Source organism: Zalophus californianus, chromosome 10 (assembly GCF_009762305.2).
Source record: "Zalophus californianus isolate mZalCal1 chromosome 10, mZalCal1.pri.v2, whole genome shotgun sequence".
NCBI lineage: Eukaryota > Metazoa > Chordata > Mammalia > Carnivora > Otariidae > Zalophus > Zalophus californianus.
In genome coordinates this window covers 50,159,331-50,175,950 of record NC_045604.1, presented here as the reverse complement: position 1 = coordinate 50,175,950, position 16,620 = coordinate 50,159,331, and the positions used below count along the sequence as shown (strand labels likewise).

The window sequence follows — 16,620 nt, the reverse complement described above, 5'->3', positions numbered from 1 at the left end:
TGGGGGCTCATTTCTAATTAAGCAATTCAAGACCAAGAGGCTAAAATGCACAAAACAACCGAATAAAACCTCAAATTAGAAGGAAAATGGCTCAAATGGGTCCCTATCTCTGGGAGTTCTAGTTAAGCAAGCAAACAAAATGGTCTGGGACAAATGATTATTGTAACTCAGGAAGATTAGGAGAAAATGTAATTAGCTCCCAGATTCTTCCTGTTCGTCAGCCTTCTTACACCCACCAACTCCCCAGCCGTGAATTTATCCAAGGCTTCGTAATCCACACCAAAAAGTCCCTGCTGCAAAGCCAGGAGGGTTAACAGAACGGGTACCCCAGCCTGCCAGCCAACCAAAGGAGACAGCCGGTGAGACTCCGAGCCCGCCCCCTGCCAAGCCGCCCAGCCAATGGGCACCTGTGGGGAGTGTGGCGCTGTGTCCCATTGGCTGCCAACCTACGTGCATAAGAAAGAAAGAGGCTGGCCGGGCAGCATTGTTATCTTAAGACACTCATCTGGTGTCTGAGTCTGCAGGTGACACTGCTTAGGTACGGACCGCAGAGTCGGAGCAGAGACGCGCCGGGCTGCAGCCCTGGAATGGAACCCGCCTGCCTCGGAAGCTGCTCGCGGCTGCTCCGGCAGCGCCTCCGCTGAGCTCGGAGGTTCCGGTTAACACTTGCCCGGGGACGTGCACCTGCGGTACGGTGCGAGCTCGCGGGCAGGTCTGCAGGCAGCCGGGAGAGGTGCGAGCTCGCGAGCAGGTCTGCAGGCAGCCGGGAGAGCCGGGAAGCCGGAGGAACTGTCTTCGCTCAAGTGCAAGGCACTGATTTCGGGAGAGAGAGAGAGACAGGGCGGGTGAGTCTCTTTAGAGTTGGAAGGAAAGCAAGATCTTGGGTGTCTTTTCCGTGGAGGGACAGGGGACTCCCCCATCTGGGTTTTGCACTTTCCTTCCCTCTCCCACCCGCGTGCGTCCCGGCCTGGCGCCGAAGCCCCACTTCAAGCATGCTTTGGGTGCCGGGGACCCTCGCTGCCCAGCAGGAAGGCAGCAGGCAAGTGGTCTAACGGCGGCGGCGGCGGCAGCAGCAGCAGCAAAGCGGGGAGCAAGAGAATTTGAAAAGAGACCTCCGCTCCCTCTCACACGCAGAGGGGGAGGCATTCGCGTTTCCCCAGATGAGAAGGAGCCACAAGCAGTCATGAAGTAAAAACTTTGGAAGGCTGCCACTGGAGATGTTGCACAAAACCCTGGAATGTTTTAGGAGTCTCCTCCCAGTCGGCGGAGGTTTGGGGAGCAGCTGATACTGCAAGGAGGGCTCTTGCAAGGATTCAAGGTAACAGTGCAGGGTTTGGGCGAGATTTCCCTCTCCTCTTTTCGTTGTCCTCTGGCGTGTCCCTTGGGAAGGGGATCGTTTCGCGCTCCTGCAACCCTCTTGCCCAGGTGCCTGGCAGTGGCAGGCAGAGGGGATGATCCCACCTCTTAGTTTCTGTCTCGTGGAGCTGAGCAGTAGACTTCGGGGTTTAGCGGGAGATCGCCCCGTTATTGCCTCCTGGTGTCGCCTGGCTTGGACACTCTGCCTGACCTATATTGCTTTTGCCTGGTTTAAGTCCTCAAAGTTAGAGCAACTCCCATTAGCCTCAGAAAATTCAATCGGGCTGAGTAATTGCAGAAGAGGACGAGGACTTCTGCCCGCTCCGGGGCTGCTGGACTGAACTGGAGGCTGTTGGAGGTGTCTGGGAACGGCCCCCAAGAGCTGAGGGGGTGATACCTGGTACATTCATATTCACATGTCCATAGAGCCATATTCACATGCTCATAGAGCTCTGTGGCGTGTCTGGAGAGGCCTGTCTTCTTTCTCCCAGGCACATGCAGCCAAGAAAAAAATTTCTGAAGAGTGAACCCTGTAGGTCGCAAATAGGCTCCCCAGGGTGGTGGCAGAGCCCCATTGATTGAGTTGAGCCTGGCAGCACGCTGGAGACACTGGGGAGGAGGGGCAGGCTGAGATTCTATAGCGATCCCTCTCCCTGGTTCTGTGATCATCTGGGTCCACAGTCCGATGCTGCCTGTGGGGTGTGTGTGTGTGTGTGTGTGTGTGTGTGTGTGTGTGTCTGTCTGTCTGCCTGTGCTCACAGCTGTATGCAGGAAGCAGGCTGCTGACCAAAGGACCACGCATGTGCAACTCTCTGCCGAGGCCCCTGGAGTGTTCCTTCCTAGTAGGAGCATGAACTTGGGAGCTGTTGTTCCAGCCCAGAGGAGTTTTCTCCTCCCCCAGCAGTCCCTCGGCATGGTATATATTTATCCAGGGTATATAGACCTAAGCCAAATATTAACTAATAATCAAGCTAATGCACTGTAACATGATTGAACAGACCCCTCTGTAAAGAACTGTGTGTGTGCTCTTCCTAGCCCTGGGAGCCGGGTGCCCTGAGCAGGAACAAATGTTTTCTTAAAAGGATAGCAATTATAACAAGCGATGCTTATGGCTGGATAATCTGGGCCTTATTCAGCAGGAATAATGATATGTCAGCGTCGACCAATCAGGAGGATAAAAGGCTTATTATAAGTCAAGTATTTCTGCCTCCGTCCTTCTCCAGACATGTGCTTGTGGAAGGGACCCTCTTTCTGACCGTGTTCTCTAGAACACGTATAATGCCAGTATTCACCAAGCCACTAAAGTATTTTGCAGAATCCCCTGGGGGGGCAGTCTGATGACATCAGGCAACAGCAAAGTGATGCTGGAGTTTGTGTGTTTTCCCTCTTGATTTCACACCGTTGTGTGTGTGTTATTTGTTTAAAGCAGGACCCTTCGGAGTTCCCTGTCACTCACAGTAAGTTGCTTTGCAGCCCTGGGGACATGACCAAGCTAGGCTGCCACAATGATCCTGAAATCTTATCAATATCATAGCTGCTGCTTACTCTGGGGAAGGATGCATGCTTTGCTTCTCGTGAGGAGGGATGGGATCTGAGTCGGTGCAGAGCACAGAGACCGCGCAATGTTTGAGGGAAAGGAAGCCAATGTCAGACCATGGTCTTCCCTGCTGGGGGGGGTGGCTGGATCCAAAGGGTTTGACAGCTGGGCAGCAGCCCTGGAGAAGACAGAAGCATCCTTGGCTCTTTCTTCTCCTTCCTCTCCAAAAACTGGGGCTGGCTTTGTCTCCCAGGATGGAGTGATGTGCACTGCAGTTGGGGGGGGGGGGGGCGCACCAGGAAGAGGAAGAGGGAGGCAGGACTGGGAGGGAGGAGGGATCCTTGAGGCAGCCCTGGGCCAGGCTCAAGGATGGGGGAAGATCATCCTCGGGGTGTTCCCTTCTGGCCCACTAACAGGTTGTTTACTGAGCAGGGCTGGCCCTGCTCAGGGCAGAGAACATCCGTGCGTCATCCACTTCTTCTGATCGCCTTTCCCAAGGCACAGGTTGGCCACCGGGGAGCGTCACATAAGAAAGGCGCTCCAGAATCCCTGCCCAGCTCACAAACAAGAGGTAATCTGGAGGGACTTGAGACAGCTGCGTGGGCACTTTCTGCTGACTGGGATGCTTAGTGTCGAGGTTTCCTGGTTAATGTTTTGTTTTGCCCACTGTGCAGTGCATTTTTGGCGATTCAACTCTTTCCCTTAAATAAGAAGACCTTGTATACATTTTATAATGGCATCCTTTTCCAGTGGGCTGAGAGCATTTCAGGGAGCTCATCTAATTAATCTTCACGCAGTTTATTGTCTCATTTGTCATTGATTACCCTACGAAGTGGAGCCGGAATGGTTTTAGCCTCCTTCTTGGAAAAGAGAGGACAGAGAACCTTGGAAAGATGAACTGCTGTACTTGGGGTCCCATGGATTGGGGTCTGGGGCTCAGTACTCTTGGACCAACCCCAGACTCCACCAACTTCTCCTAAGAAATTGTTTCATCTTAGTAACAGATTTCATTGAATTGTTCTGTGCTTTACAGGAATGGGAGGTTGCAGTGACGTTGGGCTTTTCCTCTGGCCCTGACCTAAGGGCTGGGAGGGATAAAAGTCTTGGCAGATCTTGCCTTTGCCCTCAATGATCTTATAGTCTAGTTAGGAAAAGAGGTTGACTTCTGGGGAAAAGAGGAATGACAATAGAGAGTCTCAACAGCAGTTCAATACAAAAGATTCACAAGGCCGACCTAATTAATCCACGATTGATTTGTTCAGATAACAAAAGCTATCAGTATGCCAAGGAGGGAGAATTGGAGTTGCACCATGGGGAATGGGGTGGGATTTGCTTGGAGAGGAAGGAACGGTGAAGGGATTCCAGCTGACAGAGATGCCAACTGCAGCATAGTTGAGAGTGCTGGAAATTTTAAGGCTTCAGGTTTACCCTGGGTCACTTCTCCATTTGCATCCTGGAAATACCGTACACCTGGGTTAATTATTTGAAGCCTGTATCCACCTAGAGGAAGCTACTCTTGGGCCGTGGACATCTCATTAGACGTTGAAATTCACCTAGCCTCCCACCCACCCTCAAGCCTAATCCATATGTTATGAGAAAAATAGTACTCAAGGTCAGGCAGCTTATCAACATTATATAAAAAATTTTGGATGAAAATATTGGGGGAAAATCTGGCGAGTTTCAAGAGAACATAAGAAAATCTTCTCATATTTGAGAATCAGAATCTGCTATGAGGCTTGATTTTCCTCCATTTCCAGTTTCTCCACCCAAATGCCCCCATTGGGGTTTAGTAGGAACCGGCAGAATGCCAAAGTCCTTAGGCATTTAGCATTGAGCAGGAAATTTTTATTCTTAAGATTCTTGAGCATGCCCATGTACATAACCTCTTGCCTCCCCTCCTCTTTCCCTTTTAATAAAACATATGCTGTAGCAGTCACAAAGGAGGAGACCACAAAAAGCAGGAGGGTGGGATGCAGTGCTGCCCACAGCTGTACCATGGGGCACTGTGGCTACTCCAGTTGAGCAGGAGAGGGGAAAGGCAGGCAGCTAGCCTGGCCAGCTTCAAGGAAGGGCCATGGGCTGCAGACCACCAGGAGGTGGCTGCGACCCGCCAGCCCCACCATTTCCTCCAGCAGGGAGCCCCGTCCCCTAGACAAAAGGTCAAGGCAAACCATAGGTTCTCTGAGAGAACAACCACACTCTTCATTGGTCTTCACTTGGCCGGAGACATCTGTTCACCCTGCAGGTCACTGATTGCTTGGGTGTCCCCATTTCACCACGGAGGCAGTTCCTATCAGGCACTGAGAGCAAAATGACTTGCCTAAGGTCACACCATAATTGCTCTCAGGTCAAGAGGAAAATCCCCAGAATCCAGTTTGTTTGATTCCTTAGCCCCAAGAGTTCACTCTGGGGATGGTCCTCAGGGATATTTACTTTCTGTTAAAAATCCTCCCTTAGGCCTTCTTTGTTTTCTGTGTTAAAGGATCATGCAGCCGGATATGGGCTGATGCCCTTTTCTCTTCTGTTCAGAAGTATCCACTGCCACATCCAGGCCCATGGGCATGTGGTGAGTGGTTGTGGGTTAAAGCCTTTTCTCTTTGGGAGTGAAGAGAGGCTACTCAGTTATGCTTCTGACTGGGGGCTTCAGTGGATGGGCATCATCTGGCCAATTAGGAGGCAGGTTGATTTCTTTTCAAATCTTTTACTCTGCCATGCAGACGGAAGTAAAGTTGACTGACTTCGTTACAGCATGGAATCTTCAACACCCAGTTCTATCATTACTTTTCCTGGAACCCACGTGGAATGCATAGATGTCCAGAATACAGGGCTGAGCTAGGCAGTGGGCAATTCAATACCTCACGAGACTGCGCTCTAATCTGCGCTGTCTTCCCAGCACAGTGACCACTGGCCACATGTGGCTCTTGAGCGCTTGAAATGCAGGTTCTAAGTATAAAGTGCATGCTGAATTCTGAAAACTTGGCTGAAAAGAAAGAAGACAAAACATTTCACCAATAATTTTTAATATTGATTACCTGCTAAAATGATAATATTCTGGATATCTTGGGTTAAGTAAAATCTATTAAGATCAGTTCCACTCTTTACTTTTTACTTTTTCATGTGGCTATCAGAACAGTTGAAATTATGTTTGTGGCTCATATTATGTTTCTTCTGGACAGTGCAGGTCCAGGGGCAGGAGAGAGTGACAGATAATGTAGACAAAGGGCAGAGGCATGAGACAAGAGGAGCCAGAAACATGATGAGAAAGAACGTGGAGGGAGTGATGCCCAGCAGCCCAGAGAGCCTTGGGGTGTGTATTTCTGAAATCTAAATTCAAGGAGGGCACACATGGCTTACTTGGATTTATGTTTGAGGGGCTCCTCATCAACAGTGACTCAACCCACCCAAAGCATTTGCAGAACATTGCAGCTCTCCGTTCACATGCAAACAGTCTGCAGATGAGAGGCCTGGTCATTTTATCCTAATATTTTCGAGTTTCTGCGTGACAGTAGTAATAAGCAAGGAAATTTTCTCTAGGGTTTCACTCCAAAGTGTGAGGACACAGCAGTTGGGACCAGCTAGGTGTGTTTGATTTTCCAATCCCCTTCTTTCTTCTCATCACTATCACACTATCACCTTTCTTTGTGAGAGTTTTCCTTCAAATCAGACGTGTTGCCAGTGTGCTAGGGAGAAAGAAAAGTCACTGCTCTGTGTTAAAGATTCTTTTGCAGACCTATTGTTAAGAAGAATGGGAGGAAGGCATCATGATTGAATTTTGTTTAATAATTACAGATTTGAACATTGTAAAATTCACTCATTATTATCTCATTATTATCCATTGCAATGCGGTTTGGCCACAACTCGAACTCCTCATGATTGCTCAGCATCTTAGAGTTTATAAAATGTTTTACAAGCTTTCTCTCACCTGATTTTCACCAGAGCAAAATGTAGGGTGGTTATTATTTCCATTCCAAGTTTTTCATGATCTGCCCCCAAATTATCTTTATTATTTTATTTTCTAATCCTTCTCTTGTAGGCACTTCATTCAGTCTTGCTTACTCAAACTGGTCTACTTACTGTTCTCCATTGTTAACTATGTAAAAAAGGGCATATTACATCTCTGAGCCTCAGCTTCTTCATCTAGAAAATAAGAAGTAATAATATCCCATCTCTGAAAGTGTTGTTCTGAATGTTAGACAAGATAAACTATATAAGGTTCCAAACACAGTTCCAGGCACATGGTAGATGCTCAACACATGTCACCATCCTAGCACAGGTCTCGGCTTTGATAGTGCCGAGATTAAAATGTCCAAAGGTGAACTCATTGTTTACCAATTTCACACATAAAATGATTCCCCTCTCCAAATTCCCTTCTTTGATTAAAGCCTCACCCAAACCCCCAGAGGCATAATTAAGAAATCCGGGCTGTCCTGGGCTCCACTTTCTCTCACACAGCACCCCCGCATCCAATCAATCCCCGAGGCCTGACAAGGTCTACCTCCTCATGGTTTCTCAAAGCCATCCTTCCCCCCCTACCCCCACCCCCCGCCACTCTTTTAGCAGGCACTCAGACTTTTCACCTGGAGTCTCCCAACGCTCCCTGTTTCCTCTCTTAAAGCCTAGACAGTCCAGTCTCCTTCTCCGCCCTGCAGCTAGGGTGATCCTTCAAAATGGTCAGCTTGATTATATTTCTCCCCTTATTGTAATTCTCCAATGACTCCCCACTACTGTCAAAATAAAAGCCAAATGTCTCAGCGCGACAAACAGGAGACCCTTCCTAAGCCAGTCTAGCAGCCTCCTCAAGCCTCTCTCCAAGTCCCCACTTGCACTCGAGCTGCCTGAAACAACGGACTGCTCCCTCTGTGCTCCAGGGCTGTTGGTACGCCTTGTTGTTTCCCCTGCCCTGTCTTGCTTCTCCAGGGTTACAGACCTGCAAGATTCTGTAAAGGTGATCTCCTCTGTGAACACTTCCCTGAGACTCTGAGAAAGAATTAATTGCCTCTTCCTCTGTACTCCTACACATCTCACTCAGACTGTTTTTGCACTGTACCCACCACACTGTAATGATTTGTTTATATGGCTACCTCCTGCATTCAAAGGTAAGGTTGGGATTGGGTTTCAAAGACATATTTCTCAGGAAATATTTATTCAGCATATTATTAGGTATATGTGCCAGGTACCCTCCTGAGGCACTGGGGATTCAGCAGCGAACAACAGATTAAAAACTCTGCCTTCAAGTTGCTTATGTTCTAGAGGGAAGATAGGATGATAATCATAATAATGATTATTAAGATTGCTGATAATAGTTAATAGTTTACTAGTACTTATGTGTCAGGTTTTGCTGAAGGCTTGACATACATTAACTCATTGACTTCACCTAATGATCCTATAATTCCCATTTTAATAAATCCTACATTCCCATTTTATAGCTGATGACTTGGAGGCCCAGCATGGTTAAACCATTTGTCCAAGGTCACACAGTTAATAAGTCAGGTAGCTGGTATTCTAACCCAGTTTAGATTCTGAACTAATATCGCTTATTACTGTGGTATCCAGAAAAAGAAGTGACATGTAAACAAATAAATGAGATCGTTTAGGGTGCTGGTAATGAAGATTATTAAAATACAAGAGAGTGAGGGGCGCCTGGGTGGCTCAGTTGGTTAAGCGACTGCCTTCGGCTCAGGTCATGATCCTGGAGTCCCGGGATCGAGTCCCGCGTCGGGCTCCCTGCTCAGCGGGGAGTCTGCTTCTCCCTCTGACCCTCTTCCTTCTCGTGCTTTCTATCTCTCATTCTCTCTCTCTCTCAAATAAATAAATAAAATCTTTAAAAAAAAATACAAGAGAGTGAGTGAGTGAGTGAGTGAGGTGGTGGTCAGGGAAGGTCTCTTCGAGGAGGAAACATTTAAATTGAGACCTGATTGTCAATTGAGGAAGGTAGAAATCCCAGGGTAGTGAAGAATCTGGGAGAAGAGAAATTGTATGCTGTGTGGTAACCAAGGCTGTAGCTGCTGTCATGTCGCCTGATGGTGGGAGACCTCAGTCCTGAGCCATTTCGGGGAGCAACAGATTGTCCAAATGTTCCCCAAACCCTCTACCTGATATCAGTCCACTTGTCCCTTCTGTTCTCTCGGTTGAAGACATTTCTCACAAGGTGTCTGGTTTGCTGCTTTCCAGAAAGGTAGAAGGTGCAGGGACAAGCATGCATACACACACACACGCACACGCATCCCTGCTCTGCTGAACCACTTTATTTCACTTCTCTCCTGTGAATGACGTGTCACTCAGAACCTTAGTGAACTGACAGGTGCAGGCAGAGCAAAAAGGCTGGAGACAACCCAGAGGCATGAGCAAAAGGGGAAAAGAAAATTATTTTTTAACAAGACAAAAAGTGACTTGGACTGGAGGGAGAAAAGGGAATTTGATCAGGGAGGGGCCTGCAGGTTGGGGAGGGGGCGGTTACTCTCTTTCCTGACCTGGGTGGTAGTTTCGGCTACAATTTTTCATATGTGTGTATATCTATATATATGTAAACACACATATATACGTAAACGCATACATACATATATGTTCACACACAACATACCACATATGTACACATACATGTGTATATATATCTCTTCTCTATGAATATTTCTTTAGTAAATTAAAAAAATGGGTGGGACAAGTTCATACCTATTTAATATACATCCAAAGCCTACTTTATGATAAACATTGTGCTAGGCTTATTTTCATTTATATTGTCTCATTTAATTTTTATTACAACCTTTATGAGTAAGTATCATTCCTGTTTACAGACTGAAATTAAGAAGAGGGGTTGCCTTTGAGACCCAGGACTCTTGCCCCCCACACCATGCCCTCTGCCTTCTATGCAGGAAAGCTCTAAGAGTCAGCAAGGTGGGGAGAAAAGACCCCCAATTTCTGGGTCAGACAAACTTGGGCTTCAATCTAATTTGGGTCACTCACTAGCTGTGTGAGCTCAGGCACATTACATAACCTCTCAGAGCTTCAGTATCCCCATATGGCGACAATAACCCCTTATCTTGAACAAATATCATGATGATTCAAGGTAATGACTGAAAAATATCAACAAATGGCAGCTACTGTGTTTATGTCCCGGAGTAGGCAAGCTCATCAGACATTGACTTTTGTGGAGAGCAATGATGGCATTTAGCTGCGGTCAGTGAGAGTCAGCGAGTAGTTTTAGCACATGCCGTTAGATGCCAGTGAGTCAGGAACTTCCTGGCAATCGTACCATATGCCAGGCACCATGCTAAGTGCTTTCCAGGCACTGTCTCATTTAATCATCTAACAACCCTCTGAAAAGGAGTGTTCTCTTCTGTTTGTAGATGAGGACATTAAAGTTCAGAGAGATGAAACAGCTAATCCAAGGTCACACAACCTGGAAGTGATGGAACTCAAACTTGAATCCAGGTCTGTCAGATCCCAGAGCTCTGCTCTTTGACATTGGGCTTTGCAAAGTTGTCACTGTCTTAGGTCATGTCCAGGGGCAAGGGTAGCTTTGTGGTCAAGGTAAGGGTAACTGCTCCAAAGTCTGGGCTCAATCAGTCAGGAGTCCCATGGAAGCACTGTTAAGCCCTCAGGGGATTTGTGGGGCAGTCCGAGAGAGTTAGTGCATGTTCAGAAATGCTGCCAAGTTTCAAGTGCAATGCCTTACATATAGTGGGCACTTCGTATGTGTGGGCTGAATATTTCAAGTACCTCTGTTTCTGGAAATAGGTATGCTCCATTTTCAGAAGAGCAGGCTTTTAAAACAAATAAAATGATTTGAGTGTCCTTAGGCTTGGAGGAAAAGTTTTCCCTGATTTACACAAGGATATATTAGCAGTGTTTTTTAACCTTCAAAAAAGGAGTAGGAGGGGCGCCTGGGTGGCTCAGTCGGTTAAGCGGCTGCCTTCGGCTCCGGTCATGATCCAGGATTGAGCCCCCGCATTGGGCTCCCTGCTCAGTGGGGCGTCTGCTTCTCCCTCTCCCTCTCCCTCTGCCCCTTCTCTGGCTCATGCTCTCACTCTCTCAAATAAATAAAATCTTTAAATAAATAAATAAATAAGTAGAAGACTCTAATCAAATAACCCATACCTCGAACCCCAATATATGAAACAGATAAAAGCAGACCTCCCTGATTGGAGCAGGCCTTGGGACCTGGAGCTCCCCCGCCTGTCACTTCTCTTTTCTCATCCGCAAGTGGTCCCTGAGGCACCTCCTTGGAATCTAAAGTCTGTTCAAAGCACACTGAAAACCACCACACTACAGAATTCCTTTAAAAAGCAAGACTTGCGATTCATTTAAAATAATGGGTGCCATATTGAAATTGATTTTAAAATATGAGACCCTCACCAGCCCCAACACACTTGTGAATTCCAGTGAGCCTGGGACAAATGACTGTTGTTCGTTCTTGTTCTCGATTGCAGATGCGTGAAATCCAGTGTGTATGAATTTAAATGCCTGCCGTGTGTCAGGCACTACTGGGGACTATTACTGGCTAGCAGCTCTTGGTTAATTTTTTAAAAATCCCTACAAAGTAGATATTATTATTCCCATTTTGAAGATGAGAAAAATGAAGTACAGAGAGGTTCAGTCAATTATCCACGATCTCACAGTGAGTAGCGGAGTTAGGCTTGCCACCAACCAACCTCTGTGGCCTCTTCAAGCATGGGTCCAGGAGTAATATCGCCTCTCTCTCTAAGGTTTTTCTTTGTTTTGTTTTGTTTTTACCTTTTCCACTACTCCTCAGTTGTGAGATTTTACAGGAAAACTCTCTCTGGACCCTCTGGCCCTCACTGACTCTGCTTTCATAGTGCACTGAAGTCTCCTGGCGCCCAGACTGTGGTCCTCCCTCACAATCCTTTTCCTTCCTCATCTCCAACCTCAGGGAGGGTCTGGCCATTGGGGTCCAGCCCCAAGGGCAGGGAGGACCTTGGTGATGAGGAGGACCCTGCTCTGTACTTCCCTGCCCGGCCTCCTGCAGAGCGCGGAGCACCGGGCTGCTGGGCTGAGGGGGTGTGGGGGATTCCTGCTCAGCGGTGGTCTGGTAGCCTGGAGCTGGGGCTTACTGGAAGAGTGTGGGGTGGGGCTGTGGAAGGAAGTCCTTGGAATACCCTTGAGGTATGGGAATGCTTAGGCACTCAGTAAGGAATGCGGGGGCAGTTAATTTCTGCCTCCCCCTCACTGGTGTTCAGCCATTGAGCGTGTGCTATAAATAAGGCATCAGGCAGAAGCAGGGGAGGTGGGTGAGCAGTGTTCCGGTGGGGGATGGGGCCCTGGGGGCTCCCGGCACGCGCCTCTTTCCTTTCCGCAATCCTTGTCCTTTGGGATTTGAGCCCTGCGGGATAACCGAGCAAGGTCAACGTCCTCCCGAAGCCTCGGGGCACTGGAGACCCCTAGAGGCAAAAGGCTGCATTACAGGCCCGCTGGCCACCGAGGCGCAAGCCGGGCTCTTGCCGGGAGCTTGCGGAGAGTTCCTTTCTCCCAAGACCCTTGCCTGGAGGTGCAGTCCCGCAAACTCCAAAGGGGCAGGGGCGGGCGGATGGGGGGGGTCGTGTGTGTGTGTCGGTGGTGGTGGTGGCGGCGGCAGCAGTTCTGTGGCCGCCCTCCTTCCCTGCCCCACCCGTTCTCCCTTTGAATGCCAGAGCCTCCTCAGCCCCTGCAGCAACCGGTCAGCCCTCCCCGCAACGCCCCGCCGCCTCCATCAAAACAGAATCTTTCCCTCAGGGCCCTTCACACCTCTCAGTAACCTGATCAACTAATTTGTACTGAAGTATTAATGACTAATAATGATTTAATGTGCTGCCCTCTCAATTAACACTTGAGCACTTGGAAAGACAAATTCACATATTTTAACCCAAGTAGGAGACGCGTGTTTTTCCCTTTTGAGGATGGGAACTGTAGGCCCCTCAAAAGGAACCATGCAGACAGCTGCCTATTCAGTACCTATGCTGTTTTGCCCCTGATCTTAGAAATGTTGGGGTGGGGGGCATTATGCAGGCACTCAGGCAGAATTTCCCCATGAAGACCTGCTCGCATCCACAATCCTTAAAAGCAGCGCTTTGTGCTGGCGGTGGGCATACACAGGGGACACGGTCTCTCACGCCTCCTCCTCCGCAGCTAGGTGGGGACTGCATAGCAAGAGTCCACAATAACGCCCCATAACCTTCATTAAGGGGAGAAGCCCGGAATGCAGGAGTTGGCATAGATGCCCCCTGCTGTCTCAGTATTATGTCTAAGGGCCTTTCACTCAGACATGAGATGATCTAGTCATCAAGAGAACAGACTCGAGGACGATTCACCTGGATTCAGTGTTTGGCGGGCTCTGCTATGTACCAGTTGCAACTGTGCCAAATTACTTAACCACACAAACCTCAGTTTCCACATCTATAAAATGGAGATCGTAAAACTCATGTCCCGCGATTGTTTCGAGTATGAAATGAAGTAATGGAAAATTGGCACTTCCCATAATGTCTGGTGTGTACAGAGTGCTCAGTAATTGACAGATCTTTTTCTTAATCATCTTATTTTTATTTTTTATCATTTTTGCCCTATCCCAAACGTTCGGTTCAGGGCAGCATACAAATGCTATATTTATTATTTAGAAGCAGGTGAAGCGATCCAGCCTCCTAGGTGTGGTTGGTTTCCTAATGAACTAGATTTCTTTCCAGGTGACAGCACTGCATGAGCTTTTTGGATTTTTGTTTGTTTGTTTTGTTTTGTTTTTTACTCTGCTTGGTTTCTTTAAATGTATGTCACAAATGCAGTGAGCAAAATGGATTTGGCAGTGACTTAAAAAGACTTAATGCATTTTGAAAAGAAAAAAAAGGCCACAACAAAAACTGGTTTGTTTCTGTGATATATGGTTCATGTGATGTGACAGAAATCCATTTTTATGCTTAGGAAAATTGGCTAATTTTAAAACAGTTGACACATGCCATATGCATATAGAGCAATGATGGATTTTGCTCAGGCAAACAACAGAAGAACACAGGGCCAGTGATATCTCTGTTAGGGCTTTTAGTTGGTTAAATCCTTATTTGGGTGGCAGCCCCATTCCACATAGGAGACTGAAATGACAAATGGACTCCTTGTGGCCTCAGGTGCTAGAGTCAGATATTTTATCATAAAGATACCAACCACCAAGCTTGGAACACACACACACTGTGTTTTCGTGAAATGAGCAAGAACAGACTTAGGAACCTACCTGTATAGCAAGTTTTATGTGCAAGAAAGCAAACAGTTTTAGAGATATTATCTGGAGAAAAGGTGAGACTAGTGCAAAGAACACTGAATTGCTCGGCCACCCTGACTTGGTGAGTTTGCTTGGTCGTTTCTCCTGTTGGACACACAGATGCTTTCTGGACTTTGGTTACTATTTATAGCACCCTTCAGCATCCTCTGGTTTACCCTCGGGAGGGGGAATCCCACCTATTTTCCATGACTACTAGTTAGGGCAAAGAGATTACATGTGAAAATAAGATACTAGAGGTTGTACATGAAATAAAAAGTGATTATGAAAAGTTTAAGATGGAGGCAAGCTCTCTATTATCTTGATATCCCTCCCAGAAAGCCCTCTACTTTCAGCTCCTAGCATAGGTCAGCCAGGTACCCAGCCCCATGACAAGCTAATGACATACTTTCTGTTTGACTCAAGAGAAAGCCTTTGGCTTTTTTTAAAATTATTTTATTTTATTTCTTTCAAGGCAATATTTAATAAGTGACTGAGGAGGAAAAAAGCTGAATAGCTTAGAGAAGGTTTATGGTTCAGGTCTGCCACACTCAGCAATTTGACATTCTAATCCTGTTATTTCTCACCTTAAACTGAACAGAGTCAGCAGGGTTGGGCTTTTTTTCTCTTCCCATTATTCATCTAGCTATTAGGTTTCCCCTCCCTACTTCCTGCTCTCATCCATTGCTTTATCTGACTTCTTTGTCCTGTTCTCTACTACATTTCTTTCTGGATATCAAAAACAAAACTATATCTTGGTGGTTCATTTGTGGCTGAGCCATTTAGAAGAGAAATTAATTCTCCTACTCCCTACTCTGATTCCCAGAAGGAGCCCCCTATTTCCCATGTGAACTTGACTACTAAGGTGACTACCCCCAAGAAACTGAGCTGGGTCCCTGGTTCTCTTCTCAGTTACAGGCAATAAACACTTGTAGCCAGGATCCGAGTCTTCTATCTAGCACAGGAAAAACTTTTAATGTTTATGCAATTAAACAAACCTCATCATCTACCCCCACAGCATCCACTTTTCATTAAATAAAATATGGTTTTTCTGGGAAGTTAACAAGTATCCTTCCTATTACGGAAAATTTAGTATTCAGGATTTCAAATGTATAGAAATCCAAAATCAGGGAAGGGTTTTCTTTAATGCAGTGCTTTTCAAAATTTAATGTGCACCTGGGGAGCTTGTTAAAATGCAGAATTTTCATCTCCTCCTTCAGAGAGTCTGATTCTATAGGTCCTGTATAAAATTCAGAAAACTGCGTTTTAATAAGTAGATGATATAAAGACCACACTTTGAGAAACACCATTTGAAGGCAAGCTGAATTAAATGTTACCCAATTCGGTTTGGTAGAACATTAGGGTCCCTGAAGTAGTCAATGGGTGTCTTGAAGGAAGTAAGGTCTATGTTTGGAAGAGTTGGGGACACAGTATTTTCTTCCCACCCACCCGCTCATACACAGTTGGAGGCTGACAATGCACTTGGCAGGTGAGAGGTTCTAAAAAGTTCTGCAATAAACACACTTTCACTTTATTTAGCCAAATATTTCCAATACGTCTTGACCTTAAAACTTTTAATTCTTTAATTTTATGGCTAAACACCTATTCAATTTGGATAGATTCTGTATGGAAAGCATTGTCATGAAGGAGTGGTCAGCATGTACTCGACAAGCGCGATCCTGCAACCCAGCTCTACTATTAACCCCATTTCCAGAGGAGAGACTGAACAAAATGAGTGTGGCATTGGAGGAATTGCTGGCCAGGGGAAGTGGTTGTAGTTTGGAGAAGTGTTTGTTATAGTAGCCATCATTTGTTAAGCATTCAGTATTTACCAGGGACTGTTCTACATTTTTAATATGTACTAGCTCATTTACTTCTCAGAATAACCCTGTGAGTTAGACACTATATCCCCATTTCACTGAGGATGAAACTGAGAGGCTAATATTTGCTCAAGATCACAGAGTTGGGAAGTAGCAGAGTGTGATCTGAACCCAAGCAGTCTGCTTCAAGAGCCTGTCCTGGTATCTGCTCTATCAGACAGCCTCTCCTGCAGTAGCAAGGTTCTAGAAATTTCTGCCAGGGAGGAATGACAGCTCCAGCTACCTCAGTGCCTCAGGATTCTCTTCCTGCAAGAGGGCCTGGGATCATTGCCCCTTATTCATCAGAGAACTTATTATAATGGCCTCCTGAACCTCTGAAAGATTTTGCTGTACTTAAACACAAAATATGCTTAGCAAAACAACCTGACAAGGATGATTCATGGAGAGCAATTAGGTGCAGAATCCTTTGCCTATCAAAGAAACGGAGGGGGCTGAAGATCTGGCCATCCTGCTGACACCTTGATATGGAATGCGATAGCCTGGCCCTTGTCACTCTAGCCTAGTCGCAACCCCTTCATGTTCCTGAGCATCAGAGGAGTCCCTGCAAGGGCCAGCCGGGCTGGGTGACACAATTCCAATTTTGGCTTTTGGCCACTACTTCACATCTTTGGCTCTCT

The 16,620-nt window shown here is 46.8% G+C and overlaps 1 protein-coding gene across 1 annotated transcript in view; it reads left to right on the top strand.

Annotated features, from left to right (window-relative positions):
• Nucleotides 1–514: 514 nt before the first annotated feature.
• Nucleotides 515–16,620, top strand: part of BRINP2 (BMP/retinoic acid inducible neural specific 2) — a 113,962-nt gene continuing 97,856 nt past the window's right edge. Inside the window, 1 exon segment of the mRNA XM_027612318.2 lies at nt 515–845. The gene's annotated coding sequence lies outside the window, so the exon portion shown is untranslated.